Source organism: Labrus mixtus, chromosome 10 (assembly GCF_963584025.1).
Source record: "Labrus mixtus chromosome 10, fLabMix1.1, whole genome shotgun sequence".
NCBI classification, from domain to species: domain Eukaryota; kingdom Metazoa; phylum Chordata; class Actinopteri; order Labriformes; family Labridae; genus Labrus; species Labrus mixtus.
Window position 1 is genome coordinate 12,788,120 of NC_083621.1, and position 19,991 is coordinate 12,808,110.

Consider the following 19,991-nt stretch of genomic DNA (forward strand, 5'->3'; position numbering starts at 1 on the left):
CGCACAAAGCCATCCTCCCAACTCCCACACAGGACCTGGGGCAACAGTGCGGCCACTTTGAAATGTACGAGACAAACCCTGAATTAACTCTGTCTTAATACCGATATTTCTCCTGCAGATGCAAGTACAAGCAGATCCACTTCAGCTGTGGGACCTAGGTTTTAATAGCAATGAGATCGGTTGATTCGGCTCGAAATCTGCCTTAAATCTTTATTTAAAGCCATGGGCAGAGGTCTGATGATAGTATGTTCTTTTTTAAGACGTCTATGAAATAAGTCATACATTCTATGCAAAGAATGTATTCCACCTGGATTCTGGATCCAGAACTTTGAGGGGCTAAAAATTGCTTGTGATGGAATTTTTATTTGTCTATTCCAAATTCTCTACCTTATTATTGAATCATATTTCCCTTTCCTCCATTTCCTTAATGAATGTGTTTAAACAGACTTAATTATCTTATTCAATAGTCAATAGCTAATGATGGCAGAGTCTGGCAGGAATAAGATAAAACGGTTTATTTGAAAGTCTATCAACTTTGTTTTGCTTTTGGTTTCTGTTATATTGTGTTAATAAGAGCATTTTTTTTTATAAAGTACTTACATTCAAAACGTTCCCCAATAATCTTAGATGGATTTCTCTCATGAGGATTACATTTTTGTGAATTTAATTGACTTGATGCACCACCCAGGTGCGGATGCTACCCATGAGGCCACAGGGTCACTTTGAAGAGACCTTTTCGTCCCTTCTTCTGGGCCTTCCTCTTTCCCAAAATGATGACCGGTCAGATCAAAGGAGATGCTCTAAAGAAACTCTTTATGGTGACCCCCACTTCTCCCTCCCTCTCTCCCTCCCCCCCCCCTCTCCTCCTACTCTCTGCTTCTTTCTCTCACTCCCCTCATAAGCACACTTAACATCTGAACTCCCTTCTTCTCTCATTCATGCAAACCTCAGCTTTTCCCGTCGTATTTACATATGCTGCTCCAGGGCGAAGCTGGTTTCCCGTTTTATCTGTGCTGACTTCATAGGAAGTAGCTTGCTGAGTTGTTTTGGTTTGTGTGTTGTTAGTGAAACAGGAAGGGTCAAATGCAAGCCTCAGGGGCGAGTTTAGGTCACAGAGTAAACCCGGCAAGGTCGATTCCTTCGACTTTGTGTCTAAGTCAACGTGGGAGTGTTTAGGTAACTGTGCGCGTGTGCCTGTGTGTGTGTGTGTGTGTGTGTGTGTGTGTGTGTGTGTGTGTGTGTGCATGTGTGCTCATGCATGTATGCACATCAGCGTATGAATGTCAGGTGAGTTGTGCTGGTGCAGTCAGAGCCTCTCCATCAGTGCTGACCCCAGCAGCCATCATTGTTCTCAGGCTGTAAATCACCCTGCTGCAATCAGGGCCTGATCTGGGCTTCTCCACTCCAGATGATTCCCCTCCTGATTGGCCTAACTGGACTCCTGTCTGCGGAGGCAGATTAGCATGGATTGTTTTTTCTCTGTGGCATACAGATTGGGCCATGTTAGCATTCACACCTCCACACAGCTCCACAGCAGAGAGAGGCAGAGAACAAGCAGACTTCACTCAGACTTTTGAGAACTTTTAGAAGAACTGAAGTTATACCGACAGCTGTCTCTAAACCTTTCTATGACAAATCCTAGAGAACTTTATGAAGCAGTATATTCCTCAGTACTGTTTTATTTGTATTTTCTTTGCTATATCAATAACACCAGGGTATTTCAAACTCTGCTGTCTTTGTAAATATATTAAAATGTATTTAATATTATATCCAACATATATTTGGAAGTCACTTATAATTGTGCTTCATATCATTGAACTTCTGATTGCACACTAGTATCATCACTGCTTTTAAAGGAGACATATGTCCATACATGGAGAAAAAAAAAAAAAGCACATTTAAGGTATATTGATATGAATAATAATAACTAATTTTTTTGCCACTTTCAAGCGAGGAGAACAAAATGCTTTCCATAGACATGATTTTTGAAAAACAGCATAAAATTAAAACCAACCTAAAATCAGGTGGTTGCATTACAGAGCTGGAGTACAGCGTCAAGTCACAGTAGTAGTCAGAATAGGAAGACACATCAGTAAAATGTGTCTTGTGACAAGATTTCAAAGCAGGAACTGTGTCAACAGATTGAATACTAACTTGGAGTCTGTTCCAAAGCTTCCCTGCCAGTACAGCAAACGCTCCATCACCTGTGTCTTAAACCTGAACCCTAGAACAGCTAGCATGCCTCAACCACCACATCTAAGTGGCTTTTTCTACACATCAAGGAGTTACTTTTATAGATTCTAAAATAAACTGGAAACCAATGCAGTGAGGCTTTAACTGGTGACAATGTGTAAATAAAAGATACATCATATTCTCTTCATGATAGTTTTTCCTTCATTGATACTATGATACAAGTGATCGGATACTGATACTGGTTCTAACTTCTGGGGTCATTTGTTCTCCCTGTGGGGGACGATTGGTCTGAGCACCTAGTCGACAGTAATCAGGGAGTGACCAATGGTCGGAGTGGCAAGGCCCATCATCTCCCACAGAGAGAGACTATCTTATCTATCTCTATCTATGCAATCATTATGGGAATGACAGCAATCTGTGATACCGGGAGCAGTTTGGAAGTCAGAGGTGTAGCTCGTAATTATGGTAAAGATCTCAAAGTTATATTTAAGAACTCTATTCTGCAATGGGATTTTATGTCAGGGTGTGAGGGTCTCTTCATCACATATGCACTCAAACTTAAAGAGTTTCAGATTAAAAAACGAGTTTTCTCATTCTGCATGTTTTATTTTAAATACGGTAGTAGTTTCAGCAATTTGGACATTCAGACCCCCGATTTCAATGTCCTCAACTTTTTTAAAATCATCAGATGGATGGATCAACCGTAAGCTTACTTTTTTTTTATGGAAAGGAATCCATGAAAAATAATCACACATTGGCTAAATCTAACCAGGGTTAACCCCAACAAATGGATAACCTGACATTTTGAATTCAGAGTCTAAAACCGGTTTTCAGTTTCATTTTAAGTGTTTACGTGGTGTAAATGATATTCTATGAAGTGCTGTGATCGATTATTTTTGCTAATCATGCACCAGATATTTTCTAAAATAGTTGATATATGTTGGATTAATTGTCAACCAGAAATGTTTCAAGCGTTCTGATTTTCAACGCACAACATTTAAATGTCAGTGGACAAGATGAATGTTTTTTTTTTTTCCACTTCTGGTACACAGTTGGTTGTCGTGGAGAGAGTCATTGTGTGGGCCTCATGGAATCCTGATGACATCACAGGTATTCCAGGCTGTGTGTGTACAGTGATCATGGGGATCACAGGCCTCAGGCGGTGCATGAGAGACTTTAGTGACTAAAGAGGCCGAGACAGAAAAAAAGTCATCAGTTCTTAACAGAGGTTTGTGGGGCAGTCATTTAACCATTTTCACAAGCAGATCTGCCTCATGAAATATATTAAGGACTGGTATAAGAGTGAAAGAAAATGTGATGCTGTGCTGTATGATGATGTGTGAACACATTTTAATACAGGAGGCAAATGACAAACTCAAAGCTTGATCCACTCATTTTGGAAAACCAGATCTGCCTTTTGCAGGATGTGGTTGATGTTTAGACGTTAATACCAGGTACAAGGGGGGCTACTTAAGTTCCTCTAATGGACAGTAACCGATTATAACATCTGATCTAAACAATTACATATCAGTGAACTGATATCGGTGAGTTCTTACAAATCACAAGTGAGCATGTTCTCTGTTACTTACTTTCTCAAAACATACTATGAACAAGAGAAAAAAGGAGTCTACCATTCCCCCTCATCTTTGTTTAGTGTGTTAGCATGCAAACATTTGCTAATTAGCTAAGCTCTTACACTTGCGGGGCGGCAGTAGCTCAGTCTGTAGGGACTTGGGATGGGAACCGGAGGGTCGCCAGTTTAAGTCCCGATGCAGCTCTTAAATCTCTCCACTAATACATGTCCACGGGTCTTGTGTGCATGTGTGTGATTCGGGTCTATGTGTGTGAGAAGCATGTCTCTCAATAACAGAGTGTAAAACCAGAATTTCCCCTTGAGGATTAATAAAGTATGTTCAATAAAAAAATAAAATTAGATTAATATCTACAGCTGTTGCTGATGAAAGCTCATTAGCTTTGGTGCACCAAACTATTGGACAGACTGAGACTGATCTTCTGGTTCAGCAAAAGCAAAGTCAGAACAAAATCCTTATGAAGGTCTTGTGACTGTTACTACTCAGAGCTAATTAAAAGGCAACCTCACTGAAATCCTAATGTTCCCGTAGTCCTATTTTCTGAGCATGTATTTCCTAGAAAAGTAAAAAATATAAATCAGTGCAATCAGATTAATTCCTGTAGAAATCTTGATTTTCACAAAAAGTTTTCCAAAACTAAGATTATTTTGCTACAATTTTGGGATCAGAATAAAACACGATTTTTCTTGGAATGAGGTTGATTTCTATTGGAATTTACAGAAACTGAATGTGTGGCCAGTTTTGCCATTGGACATTAGAAGAAAAAAAAACAAGAGCTCAGTCAGAGATAAAATGAACTTACTAGACAGATTTCATTTTCAATTTAAAAGGTTTACTGATAAATTAAACCTTAATAATCTATGCTACAAAATTGCAATTTGCTGTACATAGGTGGCAGGATTCTAGACACAATTTCATTTTTTTTGTTTTTGCAAATTTGGTCCCCAAGCGAACATCAACAGAGGATGTCTGAGACTAACATTTAACACTCACTGTGTGTGTGTGAGTGTGTGTGTGTGTGTGTGTGTCTGTGTGTGTGAGAGAGTGAGAGTGTGTGAGAGAGAGAGAGAGAGAGCGAGAGGGCAAAGGAAATAGCCTCTGGTGTACATGTCCTCACGTCTGATAACCCCACCCCATGTCTCTTCCTTGATATGGGCGTAATGCTAATTATGGTGCTTTATGACTCATTCCCCCAGTTGCCAATATTAAATGACATGGGCTGTATGTAAGTAAAGGCTCCGAGTAGCTCTTTATAGTTCATTAATAAGTCATTCTTCACAAAGATTTTTGTGTGCTGCTTGTGTGTGAGTTTGCACGATAAAGGCGAGTTTCTCCAACTCCCATCGAGTACTCAAGTGTGTTGACATATTATGCATGTGTTTGCTTAGTGTGTGAGTGTGTTTACCTTTGGAAGGTGGGGCAAGGGGGTCCTAGGGCGAGGAGGTGGGTGGTGGTACTTGGACCTCATCTCCCAGGAAGCTCTGTGTGCTCCAGAAACCCGAGCTTCAGCCTGCTAAGACAATGAGGGGGAACACGTGAGACTCTGGCACATGGTGGCTAGGGTTACCTGCTTGCTCTGCCTCCTCGCTCTGAACTTTTGGCCCTTGGAGCAAAGCCTCCCCACCCTTATGACTCCTGCACCGCTCCACCTGCCTCCCTGCTCTCTGTCCAGCCTTCATTCGGAAACTCCCTTTACCTCGAGTGTTCTTGAATCGTTTATGTCAGACAGGTTTGCGTCTCACCTGCTGCAACTCCTCTTTTCAGTTTTGCCCTCTGCTCCTCTTTCTCACTGTGTTACACGTCATTATGACTAATGATCTTCTGAGTGAAGAGCTCATCGACTAAATTCTTCCATTTTTCTCTGTTTGTGTGTTTGCTGTCTGTCTCTCCAGACAAAAGGCTGGCTGGGCCCCCCTGCCATCGGTTCTCCATCCATCCACAGTCCACAGGTGAGCTCCTTCTCCCAGCAGCCAGGCAAACCTGACTTTCAAGTCTCCCACCCACATCTATTGGACTGTTGTCCTCTCACCTGTGCAAATATGATAGAGAGAGAGAGATGCAGAGAGAGAGGGAGGGTGGAAAAAAAAAAGAGTGAAATGGAAAGATATCCCTGCCTTTGGTTACTGGGTGGGGCACAGAAAAGAATACCGCACAGCTGAGCAAACCTCCATAGCCATAGGACTTCACCTGTACACTCTTCTCTCTGTTTTCTCTCTTAATCCATTCTCTCTTTCTGTAAGCGGCCCCACAGCGATAGCAGGCCAAGGCTTTCTTTTATGGTCCCTGAATAGAGATTTCCTTTGAGGTTATGGAGTTGATACACTCTCCAACATCACTTTTGTTGCCGTGGTCACAATGTGGAGTGATTTACTGCCTTGGGGAACACATACGCTCTTTAGAAGTGTTCCTGTGTAGGTGTAGGTATTACCTGGATATTATTCAGGAAATCCTTTTATCTCGCAATATCCGCAGCAGAGGTTTGACTTAATTTGGAAATGTAACACATAATCTTGATCAAACTGCGCTAAACCGACTTGGTGAGTGAGGAGCCCAGCTGTTGATGTGGATCACAACATGTCTGATATACTGACACGAAACACCTCCAGCAGCTTACATGAAACCAAAGAGGAAGTGTTTGCACTATTAGAGGGTACGCTAACTCCGTTTTCTCTTCAGAAAACAGTGGCACAAATACATTTTGTGCACATTCCTGAAATGCTTGACCGCTGAAACACAATGTGTTAATCAACAGCGATGCGCCTGGCTGAGATGTCGGAGCAAAACAAAGTTACCCCACATTGCTCGCTTTTTGCCCCATGGATAAGAGAGAAGATAAATGTGCAAATATGAATCTGAACAAGACCTTATCAAGAGAGAACTGTTACCACCCAGCAAGATGAAAAGAAAACAAGTAGATGTGGGTAGAGAGATACAGGAAATCCCTTTTAGCATGAATTCAGTGATGTACTTTTTAGCTGCCTACTTCATTATGACTTATACTACTTTTAAAGTGTTTTGAGTGATGGTGAGGTAGAAGTGTAGCATATCCCATGAATACAGGCAGACTCTCACCTCTGCTTTCTTCCTCCCTTCTCTCTCACTCTCCCCTCTGCAGGTTTGGGCCTGAAAGACGTGCCAGACCTGCTGCCAAAGCATCAGCCTCCACCTCACCCTGCAGACATGGCTGAAAACACACACACACGCACACACGCATGCATATACACACACACACACACACTGACGCACTAACAAAGTGCATCCTCCATACATGTTATCAAGCATTTGAGCATACTTTTTATTTGCTTACATTTCCAAATATCCACCATGCACTTGTGCCCGAGACCCTCTCCTGTTCACACACATTCTTGCCATCTCCACACTATCTCCACCTGTGTCACACACTCTTCATTCCTCGTGTCAGACCTAGACACAATCGAGCCGTGTTCACACGCTCTACCTCGACAAAAACATAAACACACACATGCGTATGGTTTGTCAGTTGTCTGTCAAGCATGCCCTATTTTTAAAACTGTGCACACACCTACACACATTCTCCCATGCTTGGGCACACCCACTGTGGCCCGTGTCTTGCTGTCCTTGTCTCACAGAACAACCTTCTCTGCAGTGGTAAGAAGGGGGAAATTAGTCAGGTGGAGTAAATCTCGACATCTGACACTAGTGGGCTCTCTTTAAACTTGTTTGCACCACCGCCTCCATACTAAATGGTACGGCACCTACTGATTATTGCATGTTCTGAACTAGTCGGGTAATTGCACAGTACATACCTGTCCAGGGTGTAAGCCCATCCGCTGAACACGGGGCCCCTCTGCTAGATCTGCTCACGGTATTGTCGTAACTGAGAGAGAGGGAGCCTCCTGTCTGTCATTCAGTATCAATCATTTTCAGCATGAATCCACACTCTGTGATGCATATTTCCCACAGTCATGAAGGTCAATTTGTAGAAAGGTGTACCAGTTCACATTTGAACTGTTTCATTATGAAAAGGTTCAATTAAAAATTAACGCCAGACGTACAAAATGAAACACACAGAAGAGAATCACCCCTTCAAAAGTTAAGTCATGATGGTTTTTTCGACAGTCATCTGGCATATGAATCAGTGCTTAGTGTTTAATCCTGTGGTTATTTTCATAGCATCTGAATGAGTCACACTCGGTGTGCATGTTTGGTTCAGGGTGACGTTTGTTGTAGTACAGTTTGTAGTGTGTAACCACAAAAACACAGCCAATATCGCATCAGAGGATCATTTTGTAGTTCTTACAATCAGGTTGTTTTGGCAATGATAGGCTTGATCTTAACTTGAAATCAGAGACACCTCTTATCACTTTAAGATTGAATCAGGAAGCATTTATGTCTCCTTTGATCGTCAAATAGCTGCAAATCATTTTTAAAACTCCCACGCGTCGTCGTCAGCTTATCACCGAATTAAGTATTTGACTTTTATGTAACCATTATGAGCAAATTCACAAAGACAAACTCAGACTGTGTTTTAACCGGAAGAAGTAGGAAAAGAAGATTATTCAACAGAGATCTAGCTCTCTTATTTTGCATTATTTACTGGCTCACTCCTGGTAGTAGCAAACTGGAATGAGGAGTGTCCACAGAAGTTTGTCACACAAGCTCCGTCTGAGAACACACAGAGTACATTGCGGACAAATTCAACCATGTGAACATTCATACGGTACATTTAAAGTCAAACCAGGACAACATGCCTATCCCATCATGCTAGAAATGCAGGTCAACAACATATATTTATCTGTGTTGTTAATTGCTTTTTAAAATTTGACAGTTACATTTGCATATATATATATATACATTCATTTATTTATTTATTTATTTACAAAACATGTAGACCCAGTGCATACATGCCTTAAGATATATGACAGACATGTATGTATGATCCTCAAATCTAACCACTTTTAAAACTATTCAGTGAAACACACAAACATAATAAGAACATTTTAAATTAACAGAATAATCCTGTCCCTGTTTGCTCTCTCATACTAGAAAAGTTAAATCAGTGCCTTTGTTGAAATTCTATGTAAATTGATTGTATCATTTAATAACACATCTTGAGTTTTGTCTGTATGGAATTGTTCAAAATATACAAATATTCTGTTTATTTAAAATGTTCAACGCCACAGGATTAGGTTTAAGAGTTTTAAAAAAGCACCTATGGGCTATTTATGGAGTTTATGACAGACTTGCAAATGAAGATACACTCAAAACCACTACCCACCCCCCCCTTTCAGAAATCTCCCAGCAGTAGCTGTGTGGTGGATTTGTGTTGTAAGGAGCTGCTTGTTGTTGTTGTTATTGAGAGCCACAGGCCAGTAGCTCTTCCTGGGTGACAGTAACAGGAGTTAAAACCTGTAAATCTTCAGTAGACCTCCTTCTTCCCCTCTAATTCCTCATTACCTCACGGCAGGTTGTCTCAGGAGAGATTTAGAAAGCCTGCAGGGCTGCTTCAGTGCAGAGGAGTGTGTGTGTGTGTGTGTGTTGACCCATGTGGTGAGTGTGTGTGGGACCGCAGTGAAGGACTGTGGGTCGTGGCTTTAGGACAGGTGTGTGACCATTGACCACAGGCAGGAACAGCCTTATGGAGTTTCCATCCTTGGCCGTGTGTAAGTGTGTGTTTGGTTTCACGCTTCAGGTGAGAAAATGCAGCACTCTGACTAATCTTTACAACAAACCACAGCCTGAAATAAAACTGAAGAGATGTAGAAACTCTACATGTGCTCTACTCTTCATTCATCACTCAGTATGTCAGGACAAGTGTCACATCTTATTGATCCTGTTAATTCTTCCTAAACGTTTACAGCCTAATGAAAAGACTCTGGGTTTATTCATCTTCAGTGTAACCTAACACCAAGCCTTTAAAAAAACCCTCCTCTATCTGTTTAACTACCTGGCTGTCTCTGTCTTAACCTGTGTCTTTAAACAAACCTCTGAAATCAATGTTGGTTCCTAACACTGTTCAAACAAGAACTTTTTTTCCTAAGTTGGAGCCTGCAGGGGATCCTAGGAGCCTCATGTCATCTGTTAACTAGCACCCACTAGTGGTGAAAAGCAGTAATGCTAAATGAAGGCAACCTGTGGTGTGATTCACATCTCTGCGTGGTGCATTTGACGAATGATTAATGAGATGTTTATGGCTCTTAATTTAACTACAAAACAAGCAGAGTAAGTAGGCATTTACATAAACCCGAAATAAAAAACACTTTTATTGCTAAAACATGAATTCACATGTTGAGGTAAAAAAAAACATTTCCCAGTTTTATTTTAGTGTCAGCCTCTCTTCTTATCTTGTATCATGGAACAAGGATGCAACACCAAGCAGGTGTGGTGAATTTTTCTCCTCTTCACATGGCTGTCCTCCTTGTGAATGCATGCTGTTGTGGTGTTGAAGTGAATCATTCAGCGGCCTGTGTGATCCCCTCGCTGCCATTGTGTCTCCAGCGACAGTGTTTACTGATAATTGAGTAATTACCTGTAAAAGATAGCACTCCTGTGGTTCTGTTCAGCAGTAATCTTCCCAGTCTGGGTTCAATGCGGATCAGGTTTTACCTTGGGAAGAAGCTAAATACAACAGTTTAGCTCTACTTTCTCTGTGAATGTGCATGTGAGCCAAATACTGTATATACATAACTTACTCTAAGGCTGCCACTGAACTGGGTTCAGGGACTGAAATTCCAGGGAACAAGAAAGTGTTTAAAACTCATTTACCACCTTCAATAAAATGATGATGGTCGGTTATTCCAAATTGCACAAAATCATACGCGGGTAATTTGACATTCCTTTGTGAGTTTCACAATCCCACAGTGAATAGAAAGTTGTAACAGGCACTTTGTGCGTACACTAGTGGCCTCACCCACAATGGCATTTGAAAGACAAACAGCAGTGCGTGGTGCAGGCTGGCCGGAGCGCCACAGCAGTGAAAGTGGTCGTTCTTTTAGAGTTACGGCAGGCAAAGTTCAGCATAATGTCCGTGTCATTACAGTGTAAAGAAAGCTTTGTGAGTCAGCCCTGTCGCTTTCTTGTTCTATTCTCTTTTCTCTGAAAGATTTTTGAACCTTCTTCTCTCTATTGTTTTCCTCTTTTTTCTCTTGACAAATATTGTGTCTTCCTCTCGGCATTAAAGGACAGATAGCAAAGCAAAAAAAAATAAAAAATTTGAAACAGATTTGGACACCGCACGTAATCAGAGATCAGACATGTTACTTTTTGGTATGCCAAATCTAAAGGCCTAGATTTCGCTCTTTTATTCATCAAGGTAAAAGTCTGAGTGGGATTTCAATCTTTTTTTGTCACCTGGCCAAAATATTTTTTTGAGTTAGTTGTTTAGTCACATTGAATTGTTTTGATAATTAAGCCCATTATTACCGAGCCTATAGACCTAAAAGAAAGGAAATATATGATGCTTTGAGTTTCCTCTCCTCAAATCTAGTGAATATCTTCTCAAGCAAGAGTTGTTTTTTTAAGGAACTACTTTCTTTCTCAAGGGACTGTTTTTTTCTTTTTTTCAGTTTTTTTTTCCAGTTGTATGTTTACACAGACAGGGAACTTTGTACTAAAAAGCCTGTAACTTTGGGAGATCTGTGTTACTTCTATATCTGCTTCAGATAAACTTATTTGGCATTTTTTGTCCTTTAGCACTTAAATTATACCGGAGCATTTTGAGTGGAAATTTTGAAAGATTACAGCACGCAAACCTGTTTCAACACTTCTGCAGGCCCTTTAGGTTTGTTTAAAGACATACTTGAAACATTGTGAGCCTATACCCTTTATCCAAACAGCTGCTCATCATACTCCCTGCTTGCATGGGAAACCTTCCCTATCCGGCCGTCTCCATACACTCACATATACCCTACTTTCTTTTCCTCCGTCTCAGCTCCAAACTGGGCCTCAAACGAGTGAAAAGATAGGCTGGAATATTTGGTTACGGATGCATTTCCATTCGATTGTCCTAAAAGGGGACGAGAAGATGTAAACGATATGACTTAAGGGGATCATATTAGTGTGACACACACAACACACACACACACGCTCACATACACAATAATCCCACAGGACTTCCTTCCCATTCCCATTAGAAACCACACCCAAGAGGACAGGTAACAGGAGAACACCTTTCACAGGGTCAGATTGGACGAGGTGGGAAAAAGAGGAGAGGTTGATCTCTCTAATTACTTTCACCTCTTTAATCTTTTTTTTTTTCTTCTTATTTCCCTATTTACCTCTTACTTTAAAACTGTCTGTATTTCTTTCTGGTTTCAAAGCTGATCCGTTATAATAGTTATTGGCTGATAATTTGAAGTGCCTGATTCTGATAGGCCCGTCACTATTCTCCCCCTGCAGGCTGAGGGTTGGCGCTGTCAAAGGGACAGTAATATGCACTGATGTAATGTGTGAGATAGGGATCTTTTGTGGGGTGTGTTATAAATTGTCACCGTAATGCGAGTGCGCAGGGAGTTTGGGTTGATTTGGAGGGGGGAGGAGAGGAGAGGAGGATCAAGCAGTGTCACTGGAATCCACAGTGTTGTGAGAGCCCCATACCTTTCAGCTTCATTAAACCAATTTCACGCCGAGGTGAGCTAAGAGAGGAAGCTCTGAATCGCAGCCGAGGCAACAATGGTGCATTGAAGGGATGAGGCGAAAGTAAATTAGGTACCACTTCACAGACGGCAAATTAAAATCTAAAAGTTGGATAGGAAAAGTTGAGGGTAGATGATTATGTCTTTATTGTGCCCTCCCTCCTCAATCTCAAAAACCCTCCCTTCCTTTTAGCAACCACCTTTGCCCCCCCCCCCCCCCCCAACCCCACATCCCCGCAACCCAATCCTCTAAGAAAAAATAATGATCTATTTCTTGTCTGGTAATTGGTTTCTAAGATGCTCCTACTCAAAGACCCTGATCTCAAATACCGAACAGCTTATGGCCCTCTTTTCAAACACTTAATTTGCTTGAGCTTATCTGTAAGATTTCATATCCAGGAAAATCATATAAATTAAACATTAATGTAGCGCTTATTTCTCTGCCATCATTGACCTCCCACAGCCATTGAGCTGTTCTATCAGGCTTGAGACCCTGTGTTCATCTCTCAAACTGATGTGACGGTTTCAACAAACCCTCTTAGACACAGACTGTAGCCTTACACGTTAGAAGTTCTGATGTGTCTTTGGATATATTTTGTTTTAAAAGACTTGTAAAGCAAGTATTCCTTGTGTGGTTTTTTTTTTGTATAGAGAGTTATCAATTTAAAGAAACATTTTTTATTCTGAAGAAGAAAGGATGAGCTGAGAAGTTCCTGAGTCAGGGCCAACGCGACTCTAAGACTCTGTCTGCTCTTAAATGGGTCTTCTTGCACTCAAGTAGTTGATGAAAAAATAAAAAAAAGAGAAGTGGAAGTTGTTCAAATGTTCTTTAATTGTAAGAGGGGGCAGAAGTACTTGTCCTTTAGACTCTCAATTTCACAATGTAGAAAAAATACTGCATAAAGTCCAGAATATGAAACTTTTTAAGTCAGGTAAAATTAAAGAAATGTTTTCTTTTCATCTAAATATATGTAGGTATCAAAGGTTAAAGTAGTCACAATTGTAAAGCTGCTCCTCTTCTGCTGTTCTGCTGTTGAAAGTTCACTTTATTGTGGTCAAAATCTTGAATGCTTTTGTTAGGATTTGAATGCTGCGGCCGACCAAGGTGAAGCAAATTCCATTCACTTTAAATGCTTTTTCGTAGTTTCGTATGTTACATTGTGTCATGCTGTATTTTATAGGAGGTTTGTAGACCTTAGATTTTATATGTAATGTTTTAATCTGTGGAGTAACTTGTAAATATAATACTGTATGTTCGTAAAGCAATGTAGTAAGTATTAATAGGTTCAATCCAATTTATGGAATATAAATGTGGCATAAAATAAACTAGGATGTCTAATTTGTACTCAAGTTGAGTGCTTTTGTAATTGTACTTTGTCTCTTTACACCCTCTATCACTTTTTTTTTTATCTCTGGTCTAGAAAGTATCTATTTTATCCACATCAGTTCAAACTTAAGTTTTATTTTGGGGGAATTAAAAAATAAATAGAATAAAAAAATGGCCAACATCAGTAAAGAGTTTTTTTTTAAGTAGCACTTACAGTGCTCACTATAAAGTTCTGGGGACTGTATAACTTTATGTATGACATTATGTGCATACATGTTTTTGGGGTTATTTTTTCACGCTGATGTAAATCCCCGTGTGCATGTGCACTGTAATTATATGCATCAGTTATGTTGGGTGCTAAACATTGGTCCCTCTCGCTGGCTGGTGGGGTCACTCTGGGAGCCACGGGGCCCCCACACAATGCCCTGGCAGCAGTGTGGCTTTTTACTAGGCCTCGCGCCGCTGGCTTTACGAGAGCCAGACAGACGGATCCCCTTCACGCCATAAAGCCATCAACAAGGGAACAAAGAGGGCAGGTGCTGGGGGCTCAATGAGAGCTCACCTGCACCCAGCAGGGGAACAGACTGTGTCCAGCCGAGCCAAGAGGCCCTCCACATTCACAGCCGCACTCACCACCCTCTAACAGGCAAGCGTGGGTGCGCTGCCACCGAGAGAAACAATTTCTCTTCAAAGACAGAATCAGATCTGAATTTCATAGTGTAAATGATGACATATATGTTGTATAATAAATGATTTTGTTGAATGAATGTTGGCTGTTGTGAGACCCATAACAGGCTTCGACAGGCTGCCACTAAACTCTGTAATTATCAGAGTTTGACAGGTAGAGAGAGTTTGGACGTGAGCCAAATAAGACTGCCTGCCAGTATTTTTGACAAAGGTCATTTTAGAGGAGGATGTAAGATATCAGATGTTTGTGTGTGCGTTTAAAGTTGTTCCAAAACCAGCAACGGACATGCCTCTGAATCAGCATTAAATTCAGCACCTGTGAGTACACAAGTCAAACCCCAAGCCAATAATCTAATTCATTACCCATGGGAAAAAAACTTACATCACCAAAAATCTTTTCTTTTTTTTTTTCTTCCAGTACTTTTCTGCCACCATGTATTTTCTTCTGGCTGCATACAGCAATAACCATTTTGAGGGTCAAAGAAAAACTGATTTCAGGTCATTTATCACATGACAGCAAACAACAACAGCTTGGTGCTAGCAGGGGATGTAATACTTTTTTTTATTTGTATTCATCTAACCATGTAATCAACCCATTGAGATCAAGATCTCTTTCACAAGAGTGGCCTGGCCAAGAGGGCAGCAGCAGCGCACAACTCAGTGTTGGCCAAAATGAAGCATATTTTCAGTATTTTAACTTGGATAAATTCCAACAGCCATCTGAACAAAGTGTTCAAGGGATCAGTTTCAAGATGTGTTGCCATACAGGGTTAGATGCTCATTTTTTAATCATCCTTGGATCAGATTTGTACCTGATATCAGCCAAGATGAGATAGTGTATATGGTATTCCAGAGGAAAATATATTGTTTAGGAAATCTGTATTATGTTGTCAGGCTGAGAGTTGGGTTTACATAAAAGGACATTTTTGGGAAAGCTTAAGAGAAGGAAATAGAGAAACATTTCGGACATCAGTCAAACAGACCCCAAAGAAGAAGCAGATGGTAAAGCCTACCAAAGACCCCAACCACAGCCACAGGTAGGCATGGCATCAGGCAGGCAGGCAGGCTGTCAGTGGGGGCAGCCTAAGAGCTGCCGCCCCTGCTGGAGTGACAGATGTGTGGTGAATCTTTTGCTCTGCTAGTTCCCCACTGTCGCCGCATCTGTCCCTGCGCTCCACAAGGTTGGCTCGGCCCCCTCCTGTGTGAAAGAGGCGACTTAAAAAGAGAGCTATCACTGCACTTATTGATTAGTCCAGGCTGTCCTGTCTGACTTCGTTTAATGACCTCTGGGAGTCATTATTGAAGAGTCATTGTCTTTGTGATTAGTTTTACACTTTCCCTTGCCATATGGGAATCCTCCAGTTGCAACCTCAAGGGTGAGAATCGTAATGTGCATTGGCAGAACAGAAACGCACTTGTTGAGAATAAATCTGAAGATATTTGATTTTGTTTACATTTCTAATCCTCTTATTTAAAAAAGAAATGAGGTCATGCTGGGGGACATGTTCAACAACAATGACATAAATAAGAGGCCAGCGTATGCTCTTTACTGAAACACCAACCCCATTCATTGTCTGAATTTAAATCCCACTATAGAAAAACATATCACTGACTGTAAAAATGATACATCCCACTTTATTCTCATTTATACATGTGGTCTAATCTCCTCAGACGGCCCGAATGGCAGGGACAGTGTCCCTCTCTCTTTCCCCACTCAGCCATGGCACTGGCAAGAGATGGTTTATTTTAATTGAAAATTAGCAAAACAAAACAAGGGCAAGAGGATCCCTGAATGGGGCCCCTTTCTCCGGGAGCTCCTGTGCCGTTGAATAATGCATATGGGAGAAAGTAAACAGCAGCCGCGGGCCTTGCTGGGGGAACAATGGGCTGCACACAGCCCAACCAGGGCACCTGATTTTATTACTGGCCTGTCAATCCCCCCAGCCTGGGAACTGTGGGACCTAGGCCAGGCAGCAGCTGCTGACCGCTCCACACTGACCCAACACACCCAACAACCTGCAGGATGAGACTGTCACCCTGCTGCATACCTCCACTGACTGCTCTGTCCAGCCCTAATCTATCCATTCACACAGTTTGTGAAGAGGGATATGAAAGAGGAATCCATTTCCTGTTTGATTGGATAATCCATTGAGACTTTTACATTATCAGATAGGAAGTTTTTTGTGCATGATAAAATGTTGGAAAATAGTATTTTTGAATATTGATGGAAGCAGATTTAAATGAAATAATGCTATTGTGGTGTGCACTTCATTTGCAATTTATTTCTATCTTCTCATATTAAGTTTGATTTTCCTCTTCAAATAACATTTTGAATTTTTTGGGGTATTTTATAAGCTCTACCCTGTCTTGGAGGCAGTGGTCGGGGGTTGACCCGGCCACTTGTAAACTTTTTCCTTCCTCTGGAGCAGTCTTTGTGTGTTATTTCACCCTCGGCACATTGAGATTCTGGTCTTGCATCTGGCTTCAGCCAAGTCCCGGTTGCCATGCCGACTGGCAACTGGTCTCCCAGGATGAGTAATGATGTGATGTGGTTGTGCTCTAAAGTCCCAACAAAGACCTTATTACCGCTGCAGCACCTCATAACACACCATTGTTGTCAAGTGCTCCTAATATTAACCTGCCTGCACCGGGGCCACCTCTCTTTACAGAGGAGATATGTGTGTGTGTGTGTGTGTGTGGGTCGCTATCGTGTAAGCATTTTGAGGGCTACAGCTGATTAAAGTTTGGCAAAAGAAACACCCTCAGAAGTTTACTCTGAGGTTAGATAACTTTAATAAGCCAATGGAAACCAAAATCCACAAAAGCCTTCTAACTTTGTACTTTGGTTGTTTTGTTAGTAATAGGAAGCACATAAAACCGAAAATGGAAGTATTGTAATGTAAGTTTCTGAAATTGTCTTGAATTTGAGTTGAATTGGGCAGTTATACCATGATATTTATATATTAATAAATTCTGTGATCCAATACGAGAAAATATCACACTACAACTATTTAGCTAGCATCATCCGTCAGCTAGCCAGGTACAGGTGGCCGTAGGTAAATATGAAGAGCCACCTGGGCTGGCTGCCCACGTATATTTACAGCCACCTAAGAATTTGCACCCCATTTTTCTTTTTTTTTCTTTTTTTGTTGTTTGTTTTTTAAACCTGTTAACCTAGTTTCGACAAACTAGTGGACAACCTCCCCTCGCTCTGTACTCCTCTTATAGTCTCATATACACAAGTCGGGTCTGAGGGCTCTGAAAATGATCCGAGAAATGTCTGCCTTCTTATGCTGTTCGCTAAACGCTTTGTGCAGCTGGTTTAGCCGATGTTATTCTGCATTATCTTAGTCTTGCTACGTCACCTGTAATTATAATGCAATGGAGAGTGACATTTTTTTAAACAGGAGTTGTGTTGTTTGGGCAACTTTCTAAAACATACTGCAGATAAAGATATTCAAAGGCAAAGGGAAACAGAGGGAGGCAATGATGTCAATGAGGTGTTGGCCCCCCCTTGTTTTGATTTTAAAAAATGTTGTTGTTTCTTTACAGTATAACCAGGATGGTGTCATTGATTACCATGCCTGCTGCTCAGAGTGATCACCGTCAACGGCTTTCCGTCTCTCCTCTGAATCAGTGCTCACGCAGGTCTGAGTAAGTTCGTATAGCCCTTTTCATACTGATTCCGCAACGACATAATATTGGTGTCTCTGTCTGACAATTCACATATGTACGGCTCCGCGAATGCACACTGTGTAGAGAAACAGCGAAAGCTGACCATGTGTCACATAAATCACACTGTGGAATATATTGAAATTTGTATATACAAAAAAATCAAATCTGTAGGTTCTCAGTCACCCAGGTCACGGTAAATTCAAAGCTTGACCCAAAGACAAATGCATAACTGAAGTAAATCCAAGAGTTTGTTCCAAAAAACGTATAGAATACATAGAATGCATTCATACAGCTTAGTACAGCTCCTGTGCAAAACTAGAACTATTGAAGTCAACATTAAATGTAAAGAAATGTATGTATTTTTAATTCATGTGAAAATGTGCCTATATAACAGCACAAGAGATTAAAACTAAGAAAAGACACAAAATAGAAAACAAGACAAGATCATAATAATATATAAATAAATTTGGTGTTTTTTTTCAGAATGCAGGGAGATAAATGTTTGGTGCTTATATTTTTCTGAGGAAGACTTCTTTCTTTGATGGTCCCAAATGTTTAATGGCAAAAATGTTACTATTCAATGGCATAAACCAAAAGGTTGTTGCTGAAAACTAAAGTTTTCTTAAATGAACTTGTAGTCTCATTTTAAACAGTGGGGTTGTTTGGCATGGAGAGGGGAAGTTTAGCTTCATGAATGCTACATGTATCTTTACATTACTGCAATAGCTTGGAAACAAATCAGGAGCATCTCAGCTAACTTACATGTGTAAGCTAACTGCTTACTGAGATATGGTTCACAAAACATTTGTCTAATATGCTATAGTGGCCTATTGAAAAGAATATTTTTAATCCAGGGTCCTCAGGCCAGTGAATTATCCACAGTTACTAGGCCCCATCCAAGTGTGAACTGCCATAAAGGAGGTGTGTGTGTGTGTGTGTATATGTGTGGTTGTGTGTGTGAGTTTGTGTGTGTGTGTGTGTGTGTGTGTGTGTGTGTGTGTGTGTGTGTGTGAGTTTGTGTGTGTGTGTGTGTGGCAGGGGTGACAGGCTGTGGGCTATAGGCAGGGTGATGCCACAGGATGTTTGAGTGTTTGACTTGGTTTAACAACATCCTCTGACAGAGAATCCACAGGCTGCAGATGAGGTGAGAGATAAGAAACAACTGTGATCCAGGCCTTCATCCCGGCCATTGTTCTGCTTATCTGTAATGTATCACTATCTGCTAATACTGGGAGGAGAGAGGAGGAGATGGAGGGAGGGGTTGTCATTGATAAAGAACAGAACATCCTTTATGTTGTTTATTAACGTGTGATTTGGAGAGCCTACCTATAATGTATAATAGGGTTGTTAGTTAACAGTTCATTTAATTTAGTTTATTTATGCTAAAGTTTTAACTGATTTTGCACAGAAACTTATACACATGCCTTCAAATAAAAACCTAGTCATTATGCAGTCTTATGATATTAGAGCACTAAGTCTGTTATTTTTGATGTGCCTTAATTGGAGCTTTCTGAATGGATCCCTCTTTGTTTTAGCCTGATGAGGCATACACTCAGGAGCGTCACACAGGATGTCTTGTCCTCTCCAGTTTCCCTCGCCCTGGCCAAGAAGGAGGTTATCAGCAAAAAATCACCACCACTCCAGGTCCAGGCTCAACCAGTATAAGAGGGGGTGGGGGAAGGTTCTGGCCCTGCGTACATCACTGTCGCCGTGGGAAACCGCATCCATCAAATAAAGTCAAGCATTTACCTGTGTGGCTCAGGTGACAGTGGAGGAGGGGTGGGGGGGGGGGGGGGGGGGGGGGGTGGATGTCGGTGGGCCAGGGGTGAGAGAGTAACCCTGACCCCGTGGAGGTAGGGGTGAGAAGGTGGGAGGGGTTGTCAGGGAGGGAGGGGCTGCTCGGAT

At 41.3% G+C, this 19,991-nt stretch overlaps 1 protein-coding gene and 1 long non-coding RNA gene across 2 annotated transcripts in view; one reads left to right on the forward strand and one right to left on the reverse strand.

Moving 5' to 3' along the window:
• Positions 1-8,658, forward strand: part of LOC132982101 (uncharacterized) — a 33,612-nt gene extending 24,954 nt beyond the window's left edge. The window contains exons 3-4 of the long non-coding RNA XR_009674665.1: positions 5,678-5,734; positions 6,901-8,658. This is a non-coding gene — a long non-coding RNA (uncharacterized LOC132982101). The remainder of the gene's footprint in view (positions 1-5,677; positions 5,735-6,900) is intronic.
• rab41 (RAB41, member RAS oncogene family) overlaps positions 1-19,991 on the reverse strand; it is a 209,847-nt gene that overhangs the window by 83,569 nt on the left and 106,287 nt on the right. The gene's annotated exons all lie outside the window — the stretch shown is intronic.